The 12,736-nt window shown below is 48.3% G+C and overlaps 1 long non-coding RNA gene across 1 annotated transcript; it reads left to right on the plus strand.

Moving 5' to 3' along the window:
• Window positions 1–5,245: 5,245 nt before the first annotated feature.
• LOC134479295 (uncharacterized) lies at window positions 5,246–8,447 on the plus strand. The gene is made up of 2 exons (XR_010052421.1): window positions 5,246–5,511; window positions 8,279–8,447. It is a non-coding gene; the product is annotated as an uncharacterized LOC134479295 (long non-coding RNA).
• The last annotated feature ends 4,289 nt before the right edge of the window (window positions 8,448–12,736 follow it).

Below are 12,736 nucleotides of genomic sequence, written 5' to 3' on the forward strand. Positions count from 1 at the left end.
TCAAATATGATTTTGAAACTAGATCTTGCTTTTCTGGTGTGTTTGGATATTCCATGTTTGTTTTGGTGGGAGAATTGGGCTCCGATGATGCCATGTAGTCTTGGTTTCTGTTGCTTGGGTTCCTGCGCTTGCCTCTCGCCATCAGATTATCTCTAGTGTTACTTTGTTCTGCTATTTCTGACAGTGGCTAGACTGTCCTATAAGCCTGTGTGTCAGGAGTGCTGTAGACCTGTTTTCCTCTCTTTCAGTCAGTTATGGGGACAGAGTGTTCTGCTTTCGGGCGTGTAGTTTTTCCTCTCTACAGGTCTTCAGCTGTTTTTGTGGGCCTGTGTCTTGAGTTCACCAGGCAGCTTTCTTGCAGCAGAAAGGTTGGTCTTACCTGTGGTCCCGAGGCTCAAGTTCGCTCCTGGGGTGCTGCCCACGGGCTCTCTGCAGTGGCAGCAACCAGGAAGATACGCGCCGCCCCTTCCGGGAGCTTCAGTGCACCAGGGTTCCAGATGGCCTTTGGTGTTTTCCTCTGGCGTCCGAGATGTGTATGCAGAGTGCAGTCTCTTCTGGTTTCCCAGGCGTGTCTGCCTCTCTGAGCGTTTAGCTCTCCCTCCCACGGGGTTTGGGTGCAGAGAACTGTTTATCCGGTCTGTTTCCTTCAGGTTCCGGCGGTGTCTCAGGCAGGGGTCCTGCCGCTCCTGGGCCCTCCCCCACGGGAGCCCAGAGGCCTTATACAGTTTCCTCTTGGGCCAGGGATGTGGGCAGGGGTGGGCAGTGTTGGTGGTCTCTTCCGCTCAGCAGCCTTAGGAGTGCCCACCTGACCAGGCGGTGAGGTCTCTTTCCCACAGGGTCTGGGAGCAGAGAGCTGCTGCGGGCCGGGGCGGTCTTGATTTTTAATTGATGTAGGAGGGCTCCTAGGCAGGAGATACTGAACTGGATGGAAAGCTACCTAAGCATGAGCCTGAGCCAGCAGTTGAGCACCACCCTCCATGCTTTACTTTCTTGGCCGTGAGTGGGTTCCCTTGCCATTAGTAATGTTCCATGAACTAGCAAGCAGCACCGCCTTTGGATCCCCACCCTCACTTCCCTCGGTGATGAACTGTGACCTGAAAGAATGAACTCTTTCCACCCCGACTTAGTTCCTTCTCCTATCTCTGTGAAAATATACTATAACCAAGGCACCTTGTAAAAGAAAGTGCTTGACAGGGGCTTAGAGTTTCAGAAGGTGAGTCCATGACCATCACAGTGAGGAGCATGACAGCAGACTGGAACGGTGCTGGAGCAGTAGCCGAGAGCTTACATATGATCCACAAGCCAGAACAGAGGTGAAAAGGAGAGAGAACTCACTGGGAACCTCGAAGGCCATCCTCAGTGACACACATGCTACCACAAGGCCACACCTCCTAATCCTTCCTCAACAATTCCACCCACTAGGAACCAAGCATCTGAATATATGAGCCTATGGGGGCCATTCTCATTCAAACCGCCACTCTACCAGCTACTTTTGGTAGTGGTGTTTTAATCACAGCGACGGGAAGAAAACTAGAACTCCTGCCCCAGGTACAGTGAGGAATGAGGCCAACCTGTTCTAACAAGACCCAGGATGACCGTGATGGAAACAGGATCATTGGGTTCACCACTCAGTGACATAGCGTGTGTGAGGTTGGGCAGCTGTGTGCGTTTGAAATATATTAAAGATTTTCATGGAGTAAGATAGTTTAGGGTGGACCTGAGTACCTGTGCAGGCGCCACAGAGTACATCTAATTTGTAAAACTTATCAGAGATCAGAGCCCAGTGGGGATGTAACACTTCCTGTTCACCTTAATTAATACCCCCATGAGTCTCCTAACCAAGTGGCAAGCTTCTAGTTACTGTGAGCAGTGAAGCACAGCGGGGCAGTTCTCCTAAGACATAACTCAAAACACATTTTATTTAGAGCACATATTTATAGCACAAAACTTAGTAGGAACCCAGAAAGATGCCCTGTTTATCTGCCAGATGGTGTCTAAGCCACCTCACTAAGTACTAAAGGTCCAAAGCAGTCAGGGCCCCTCAGGGTCCCTCATGTCAGGTCCCGTGCATATACTTCTCCCTAATCACTGGCTACCACTTCTGCGTAACACAGCCAATCTTGTTCTCACATACATAATGTACTCTGTCCCACCTTGATGTGGGTTTATTTGCTGGGGTTCTTTATAAACTTTCTTGCTTCTAGAACTCCTCTCCTGGGACCAAAATGGATCCCCCAAAATGGATCTCCAAATGCCACTGCCTGTCTTCATCTGGTACCAACTCTGGTGACCTCTGGAGATTGCCTTGTCTTGGGTATCTGGTGCAAATATATGTTCTAGGAGGGCAAGAACCCCCATCTTACGAAGTTCTTGAAGTCCGAACACCCATTCTGACATATGGTGGGTGCTCCATGAATATGGATTAAAAAGGGGGCTACTGTGAATGCCTGGCAGAGATGGGGTGGGGGTGGGGTGGCCTGTGCCAGGGCATCACATGCACAATGCAAATCCTCAGGAACTGCACACCAGCACATTAGCCCGACTTCTGCCATGCTCCAAGGTTTAATCACCTCTGATTAATCACAAGACTAGTCTCTGGGAGATGATTGTTTCTACTCCACACTGGCTCAGTCCAATCCTCACCCCCCATTACCTGTGTGGGAATCCTCAGCCTGCACAGTCTTGGAAGTTAATGCTTCCCCGAGCTTGAAACAAATCCAAGCACTGAACAGACACCCGTTGGCAGCTTCAGAAACCAAGTTCTGCACGAAGGCATGGCATTAAATAAGCGTACCCAGAGAGAAATTATATAATACATAGAAATTAGTCCAAGAAACAAGCTATGTTCTACACAGTCTAGGATCCCAAACACAGTACAACTTGGAAACAAGACATTCATCCATCGCAAGCATTAAAACTGGGCTAAAGGTTGCACTGGTTCGGCAGGAACTGAAGCTGTCACTTGACTCAGACAGCTCCTAGTAAACACGATTTTTATCTCCCATCTCACTCTGTCTTCACTTGTTCAAGGGCCTAGCCTGATCTTTAAATAACAAAAAATCTTAAATGCTGAAATGATTTAGACACTAGTGAGACAAGCCTGATAACATAATCTGAGTCCCGGGAAGCCAAAGTCTCCCCACAGAGTCCCTGGAGCACAAGGGGAAGGCCAGCCTGCAATTACTTCAAAGTCAGTTAGTAACTGGGTTGTCCACTGGGCTAGAGCCATGCTTTGGACATGATTTTCCAAATGTCAAAGCGAACAAATGAAGAGCTAAGGAAAAGGGGTACGCCTCGGAAAGAAAGCACCTTTTTTGTTTTAAATAGGAGACTCCAGAGATGGACAGATGCGTAATAAACATGCGCAGATAAGAGGGCCTTGGATGCTGGCACCAGAGAAAGCCCAGACTGCCTCCTACTCCCTGTAGCATGTCTGACCAGGAACTCACAGGAGCTCTGCTGGACCAGACCTCACTCAACAACGCCTCTGAAGAGGAGAGGAGCAACAGCCCTGGCCAAAGTGCGGCATCCTGTGACTCGCCACCCAGCCCTCCCAGAATGGGGAGAGAGCTTCCTAAAGGGACCCCACCCTCATCCTATCAAAGATGCACTCTCCGTGCAAGGCTGCACCCTTGCCTACTCTTTCGGCTTGTGTGTGGTTTCCAGTAGACATTTTGTATTGTTTTAACATGTTTTCGAATGTGTCTAAGACAGAAAACTTACATAACCTTTTGGACCACTTCCCTTGGGAAAGGAGAAACTGTAAATGTCAACTCACAGCTAATGAGGATCAGGCTCCTCTCAGAGAGGCTTACTTCACAGGTTGGACCTCAGCTGGCCACAGTTGTGAGGCAGGCCAGCTGGTCGACCACAGGGGGTGGGGCTTGTCTCCCAGGAGATGTGCGAGCTTGCCTAGCATCAACTTTCAACCACTTTGACTTAGGCTTACAGTAAGAATTATGGATTCCAGGGCTTCTTTGGTCCTCTGGTGAATCAGTTAGAGCAGTGCTGTCCCTGTTCTGGCTGCTCGGCTTATCGTGACCAAATATTGGAAGAAAGCAAACACAGGAAAGAGTGCTTTATTCTGACTCACGGGTTCAGAGGACTCAGTTTGGGGTCACTTGGCTGTTTCCAGGCTAGTCTCAAGGCAGAACCCTGACAAAGAGATTCTCAGCCTCACTCCCTGGCAGACAGAGAGCAGAGGGAAGTAAACCGGAGGAAGCCAAGGCAAGATACAGCCGCCCCCCCCCCAGGGCATGTCATGTCACCAGGCACTACTTCCTCCATCCAGTCCCTGCCACCCACCTCATCACTCTGGTAACACCCCATACTGGGGATCCTTCAAGGGTTAACCCATCCATTAAGAAGTGATCTCTTGAAGCACCCTCACAGAAACATCCAGGACTGAGCTTCATTAATCTCAGGGCGCCCCTAGATGCAACCAGTTTGGCGATTAAGATTAACCATCATCTCTGTCTCACCGAGTTAAAGGCTCATTAGTTAAGTCCCGGACTGCGTCAAAGCTCAACACTAATTTTGCAACTTCTTAGGAGACTTAACTCCAAAGAGAAAAGTGCACATTTTTAAAAGACCACCTATGTCAACCTTATTTTCCCAGATAAAGACATCAAGCATCATGGGACATTAGGATATACCCCAACGTGGCCATACATATTTGTCCTCTCTTGCTCTGGGCATGGCCGCCGTGAATTAGTTGGGGACTCAGATCTGGTTGTTGCTATTCCTTTTCCTGAGGACAAAGGAGAGCCTACCTTGAGAGGGTCGTGTGCAGGAGAACATGAAGGTAGTAGCACCTGGAAAGAACTGTCACCACCTTCTTTCACATGTCCCTGGCAATCCTCCTATGTATGAGCCAAGAAAGCCAGACATAGCTGGTGACCACCAACAAGAGCCTCGACATTAGACAGTGTCCTGGAGAGGGGTGGGATGTGACGTGTTGCCCCACCACCACCACTACCCCACAACCCATACACCAGCCCTCCACCCGGTAAACGTTCCAGTGACATTCTTGTTTTAAACTTTTCTGTTTCCATGTTACTGGCTTTCGCCTCTCTTTAAAACCAAAAACTGGAGACAGCGCCTGTCTATCTCTCCATCTATGCCTGGTTTTAACGAACGTTGCCAGGTAGCACACAGGGCTCTCAGCCAAATTGCTGTGTTGGATAAGCAGCGCAAAAACACTGGCTATGAGTGTGTCCCACTCAGTACCTAGGGCCTCTGTGCACTAGCATCTAGCCCCTGCTTTATCAGCCGTTCTATTTGAACAGCCTGCGTGGGGGGCCTGTGACTTTTTGTTTCTTTGGAATTTTGTTTCTGTTTTTGCTGAATGTGATAAGCGTGCTCAATCTTAATCAGAGAAGGGAGGGCCACGATCACACCCTGCAGTGCGCAGAGGACAAAGAGTGAAGTTAAAGCAGATGAACAGCGCAGAAGCCCTAAGGAGCATGCTACCTGAGGTGCACATGCATGCATGCATGTATCTGTATGGAGGTGAGGGGACAACTTTGTGGGGTTGGTTTCCTCCTTGCACCTTTACGTGAGTTCCCCAAATCAAACTTGGATCTGAGGCTTCTGTAGCTAATACTTCCCTTTCTAAGCCACAGATCCTGTCCCAAAACTGCAGTCCTGACAGATACATTCATCGTTGGCCTGGTTTTGTTTGACTAGCATTTCCAAACATCCAGAATGGGAAAAGAGCACCATGAAGAGTAGGAGGGAGGGAGGATGAGAGCAGGTCCCAGAAGAGAAGATGGCGGGCGGAATGGAATTCCATTTTCTAAATACTTACTTTTATCTTTTGTTTGCCTGGGTGTGAGTGTCCGCTACTGATGTACAAGTGTCTGCTGAGAACAGAGAAGGCACCAGATCCACCAGAGCTGGAGTGACAGGCAGTTAGGAGTCAGTCAACGTGGGTCCTGTGAACTGAACTGGAGTCTGTAAGAAGGGTTAATGGCTGATTCATCGCCCTAGCTCTAGAATCCCATTTTAATGGGCCCTCTCTTCCTGTAGGCCCTCCCAGAGCTAAGGGAGAAGGAGCCTGCTGTTCCCTCAATCCATAGCGGCCCCTACGGAGGTCCCGTCAGATCAGGTGCTCCTGGAAGCCTGCACAGATCTGAACAAGTCCTTTCCTTCCTGGACGATGTATTTTGGCTTCAGCCTGGCTAGGAAGGGCCAGGGCTCAGTCCCTGCTCAGCTCTCAGCACTTGCTCCATTGCACCATGGTATTCCTGGCGTCTGTCCCAAGACAGTCTTAAAATCCTGGGTAAATGCTGAGGCACAGGAAGCTACCTTCAAATGGAGTCATCCACCTGTTGCATAAACATCTGCCGCCATCTTGTCCACACCCACTAATGGTAATGGGATATATAATTGAAACAGAGACACAGAGCCTCTCTCTCTCTCTCTCTCTCTCTCTCTCTCTCTCTCTCTCTCTCTCTCTCTCACACACACACACACACACACACACATACACACACATACACACACAAGTTGTTGAGTGCCACTCCCATGTAAGGGGACAGTCCCACTGAAGCAGTATCTGAATGAACTCTCTGAAGCACAATTCTCACACATTTCCACTTTTTCTCTGTCTTGATGTTTTAAACTGATTGTGTGTATGTGTGTGTGTGTGTGTGTGTGTGTGTGTGGTGTGTTTGTTGTGTAGGTGTTTGCATGTGTGGGGTGTGTGGGGTGCAGGCAGGGCATAGTGTGTGTGTGTATGTGTGGGTGCAGGCAGGGCATAGTGTGTGTGTGTATGTGTGGGGTGTGTGTATGTGTGGGGTGTGTGTTGTGTGTGGGATGCAGGGCATGTGTTGTATGTGTGGTGTGTGTGGAGTATGTGTGTGTGTGCTTGTGTGTTTGCATGTGCATATGTGTGTGTGTGTTGTATGGGGTGCGTGGGGTACAGGACATGTATGTGTGTGTATGTGGTATGGAGGAGCTGTGTGTTGTGTGTGTGGTGCAGGGCATGTAATGTGTGTATGTGTGGTGTGTGTGGGGTATGTGTGTGTGCTTGTGTGTTTGTATGTGCATGTATGTGTGTGTTGTGTGTGTTGTGTGGGGTGCGTGGGGTGCAGGGCATGTATGTGTGTGTATGTGATGTGTGTGTGTGTTGTGTGGGGTGTGTGGGGTGTATGTATGTGTGTGTATGTAGTGTCTGTGTGTGTGTGTGTGTGTGTGTGTGTGTGTGTGTGTGTGTGTGTGTGGTGGGGTGGCATTACAGGGAGAGCCTAATTCCCTGAGGAGGAAGGCAGCCGAGGCTGACACTTACTCGTTAGTTAATTCAATTGTGCCTAATTATCTTGTTGCTTTGCAATCCACCCCGCTCTCCCAACCAACACCAGCCTCAGGAACATTCCTCATAATTGCAGAACAGCCAGCAAGAGGAGATGAGTAACCCTCTCCACTCTCGCTTTCTGCCATGTCCCTAAATGCCTCTCCAGTGTGGGGGCAGAAATATCCAGAGTCCAGACCATTCCGAGTTCTGTGGAAATGCTTTGACATGGCTTCCCGCCAGCTTCGTCGTAAATCACCAAACGACACCGGCCAGGTTAGGACAGGACGCCTTATCTCAGAGGGTCACCAGGATGAGAGGCCACAAGTCCTCTTCAATCGGTTCCAATACACTTAGATGACCTACCAGCCTCGGGTGACTGCTCTGAGGTGTGTTGTCATGGTTGGATCCCCGAAATAATTGCTATTGCTGCTGCTGTTGCTGGGTTTGCTTTTTTTCTGGTTTTATTTGTGGGTTTTTTTTAAGGGGGTGTTTGTTTGTCTGTAGCAAATTCTCCCCTGTGTCTATGCTATCTTCTGTAATTAGAGATTTTCCCAACACTTTAAAACTTTGAAATTATACTCTAAAGTTTTCAACAAAAGTCAGGGCCCCTTCGGCCTGCCTTCATCACTGTTTGCTTTTCGAGGAGGTAGTTTATAGCCACGGCTGAGAAAATTGTCTTCAGTGTTCAATCCATCTCCGGTGAAACACCATTTTTTTTCCCTCAGCAGATATGTGTCTCTATGAAGTGTTTCCTAGCAGCGAGCTGAGTACAAGCCAGATGAACTCTACACTTAAACACATGCCCAGCAGAGCCCCTGCCTAAACCCACCAGAATTCTTGGGGCCACAGTTTCTTTGATGTCTTCTAGGTCTTGGGAAGAGTCTGGCTTCCAGGTACTCAGAGTTCAATAGAAACTGCTCAAAATCAGTTTTTGATCAAAAATAATGTTCTGTTCTGTTTTGTTTTGTTTTGTTTTGACAGAAGTGAATAAGCAAACTGATAAGAGCAGAGGAGGAGTTTCTAGATCAAGTCCACGGCAAACCAAATACAGAAAAGGAAAAGGCTCTCAGCTCAGAAGACAGCATCAGTTGGGGTAGAACACAGGGCTGATGTGGGGCCGTGTGACCAATAAACAGGTACACCACTCTAACTTCGAGAACTACTTCCCATCGATCCAGAACATTCTGTCACCAGACGGAAAGGTATTTGAAAACAGCACTAGGTGTGGAATGTGCTGACAGCTGCCATACCAAAACTTACATGGTTCCCAGTAGCTCTGGCTTTGGATCCCGGCCCTGGCACTTAGCTGCAGAGTGGCTCTCAGTTATAGCAAAGCCCAGTGTGTGAGTTCCCCTCTTCCTGTCTACAATAATAATCTTGTTTTTCTTTTTGCATGCTTATGAAGACTCAAGTGAGCCGAGATAAGTACACTGAGGACTGTAGCTATTGAGAGAGTTACCAACTCGTTCAAACCTCTGGACAGCCCCAAATGGATCCCCCCAGAGATCTCAGATACAAATGGATCCCCCCAGAGATCTCAGATACTGAACTGATCTAGAATTACACAAAGGTCAGAACACGTCCAGGAAGTCACCAACACCTGTATGTACAATCAAGCCAGGACACCGGCTGGCATTTCCATCAACATTGTCACAAAAATGCTCATCAGCATCCTGTCGCAGGAAGGGAAACTGAGGCACAAAAAATGTGTAGGACTTCGGCTGCATGTCTAGAGAGTGAAAGGGCTATTAAGCAAATGTTTAAACCCCACACCAATGACTACATGGGGAAAGCTCATGAACAGAATCACCACATAGCCCCTGAACTGGCTGGACCTCAGAGCTCAGCTCTGGGGAACAGCCACCTACAGAATGACAGTCACCAGATCTGAGAGTCTGTGCTCTTCTGTTTGCCTCACAGGGCACAGCAGCCCCCACCAGGGCCCATTTCCAGTGTGCATGGAAGGCAAGCAGAGTCCCCAAGGGAGCTGAGACTAAAATGGCGAAGGGCCACCCTCTGGAAGAGACTGGAGCCAGGCAGCACTTGACCTCCTGACTAGGAGAAGCTCAGGCACAGTCCCTGAGCCAGACCCACTCAGAACTGAGCCCGGGGACTTCCTACAGTAGGTTCAGGGCCACTGCCAGGCACAGGGTGCAGACACACATCGTTCTACAAGGCGGGGTGGGAAAAGGAGAGAGAAGCAGGGAAGGCCGTCAGCCTAGCTCTTTTTTCCAGCATCTCGTATTTCAACTATCAAGTGTTTTAGCAATCTGCAGAAAATAAATTCTCTGTACAAGGGAAGAAATTTGGCTCCGACTCTCAGCAGAAGGCCCTGCTCGCAGTTCCCCATGGCTCCTCAGCTAAGGCAGGGCAGCTCTCTGCAGCCTCCCAACACTGCCGGTATCTGGGATTTACATAATCACAGGCAAATAAAACGATAAAGGCATACTCTTTCATAACAGGCATATTGTTACTATTATTACTCTTAAGGCAAATTAGCTTCTGATTATAGGGATTAGTCAGACCCCGATCCTGTTGACTGAGATGGGACTGAATCTTGCTTCCTTTCTTCTTTTTTAACGAGGAGGAGAGCTGTTGTTTCGATGTCAGGAAATTACATAAAATGGTACTTGCTCGGGGAGAGAGAGAGTGCCTCTGAAAGTCATCTAATTATCAAATATTCTACCCCAAGTTTGTTAACTTTTTGTTGCATTTTATTTAACTGCTTCCTCTTCGAAGTATCTCTAATATTTGAGTGTTTATTTTCTAGATATTCCTGTGTATCTAGGGGTGGAGGGCACCCATCACTGAAGTAGTTTATGGTTCCTTTTGACTAAAGAGATGCACATTCTCTGTGTGTGTGTCTCTCTCTGCCTCTGTCTCTCTCTGTCTCTGTCTCTCTGTCTGTCTCTGTCTCTCTGTGTCTGCTGTCTGTCTCTCTGTCTCGATCTCTTTCTCTGTCTGTCTCTCTCTCTGTTTCTGTCTCTGTCTGTTGTCTGTCTCTCTGTATTTCTCTCTTTCTCTGTCTCTCTGCCTCTGTCTCTCTCTCTCTGTTTCTGTCTCTCTGTCTGCTGTCTGTCTCTCTGCCTCTGTCTCTCTCTGTGTCTCTCTCTGTCTCTCTCTCTGTTTCTGTCTCTGTCTGCTGTCTGTCTCTCTGTATTTCTCTCTTTCTCTGTCTCTCTGCCTCTGTCTCTCTCTCTGTCTCTCTGTCCCTGTCTCTCTGTCTGTCTCTCTCTCTGTGTGTCTGCTGTCTGTCTCTCTGTCTCGATCTCTTTCTCTGTCTCTCTGCCTCTGTCTCTCTCTCTGTTTCTGTCTCTCTGTCTGCTGTCTGTCTCTCTGTCTCTATCTTTCTCTGTCTCTCTGTCTCTCTGTCTCTGTCTCTCTGTCTCTCTCTCTCTCGTGTGTGTGTGTGTGTGTGTGTGTGTGTGTGTGTGTGTGTGTGTTCATTTTGTTTGCTTGAGTCAAGGTCTTACCAAGTATTCCAGCTGGCCCGACCCTAATTGTGATCCTCCTGCCTCATCCTCCTAGTACTGGGATTGTGGCAATGAGCCATCACACTTAGTTCCTGTAATTTTTCTTGGTGAGTCAACAAAGAAGGAATTGTGTGCCCTTCCATGGACAAAGACCCTGAAACTCAGAGCTTCCAGAAGCCTAGAACAAGACATCATCCCTCAAGTGCACAGGAGCCTGGGGGGATCGGGTCAGGTGCATGGGTCCCCAGGGTGCCAAGGAGACATACTCACACACCAAGAGAGGTACCATGTGGCTATTCAGGGACTAATTCTGCTTTCCTCACATGTGCATACCTCTTTCCAAGGGACATTTCATAATATCTCCATATGGTTTGAGCCATCAGACTAGGACAGGTGGTGGAGGACAGCCTCACTTGCTGCTGGAATCGAATGGACCAAGGCCATGGAGGTTTGCCAGTGTCCCACAGCTTTAACCCCTAGAGTCCCTTGCCTTTACCCCTAAGAACTCCAGACCTCCAATGTCAGCAACGCCATAGTTGAGAAACCTTGGTCCAGCTGGTCAGAATTCCTGTGACTGTTATTAATAGACAGTGACAGGGGGTCAAGAAGCATGGACAGATGGTAGACAGATAAATGGGTGACAGATAAATATAATGGGTGACAGGTAGATGTTGGATAGATAGACAGACACACAGACAGGTGGGCCTGGAACACCTTAGGTATTTCTGAAGAGTTGAGATTCTATTTCACAGGGTCAATCTGAGTTGAATTGAACTAAAATAAGGCAAAAATTTATATAGCTGGTTACACTTATATATCTGATCACCTCCTCCATTGTGTGTATGTATATAAACACACACACTTTTAGGTATGTGAACAAAATAAGAGAACTGGGGCTTGGTGGTTCTGTGTGTGCATGTGCATGTATGTGTGTGCATGTGCATGCATGTGCACGCATGTGCAGGAGTGCACATTCCATACATGAAATCAGAGGTTATCTTTGTAGAGTTGGTTCTCTCCTTCCACTCTGGGGTCTAGAGATTGAACCCAGGTAGCCAACCATGGGCAACGGGCAATTCAGCATGTTGAACCATTTCACCAGCCCCAGATTGGGGAATGTGGATGGAATGTGTCACTGTCTCCTTCTAGGTCCTTCCCCAGGTGTCCTTGACCTGATGAGAGGAACTCTTTAAATGTGGAATGTGAGCTCAGAGGCCACTGCATGGGGTTGTTTCCTGCCTGTCAAAGGATACTTTACAGATACTTTCTTTCCTTCTTTAACTGTGTTAGGATAAAAGAAAGAAAGAAAAAAACCCTCCCCAATTCTGTTCTCTCATCCTCTGCAAATTAAACATGCCAGCACCTCTCACCGTAGGGGTATTGGCAACCTTTCCTGTAAGAGGCAGACAGTAAATATTTCTGCCTTTGCAGGTCACGTGGCCTGTGTGGCAACCACTCAACTCCGCTATGCAGTCGGAGGCAGCCATAGATGATATGTAGATGAGTACGCTTGGCTGTGTCCCAATAAAACTTTATTTACAAAGCCAGGGCGTGGGAGGGGCTTGGCCCTGTGACTGCAGTCTGCTCCGTTCAGTTTACAACGATGCAGAGTTCCTGAAAATGATGAGTGTGGGCAGAAGGAAGAGGGGACAGTTCAGAGCATGCAAGCCGTAACATGGCAGCGGCAGTTAAGTGAAGTAGTTAGTGTAGAGCTCACTGCCAGCCCCCAGCCCCCCCGAAGGTGAAGAATCAGGCAGAAGCAGGCTCTAAAGGTCAGACCAACCAAGCACAGAGGTATTACAGGCACACCCACCAGGAATTAGTAAGGCAAGGATTGTTGTTTCCCACAAATTTCCCTTTCACTTTAAAGTATGGCTTCTTTCTTATCAAGATTATATTATTATATCGGTTTTGCAGTGATGTTTTCATATATGCACATGAAGAGCACACTTACCCCACGCCCACT

The sequence above is a fragment of the Rattus norvegicus genome, chromosome 6 (assembly GCF_036323735.1).
Source record: "Rattus norvegicus strain BN/NHsdMcwi chromosome 6, GRCr8, whole genome shotgun sequence".
Taxonomy (NCBI): Eukaryota; Metazoa; Chordata; class Mammalia; order Rodentia; family Muridae; genus Rattus; species Rattus norvegicus.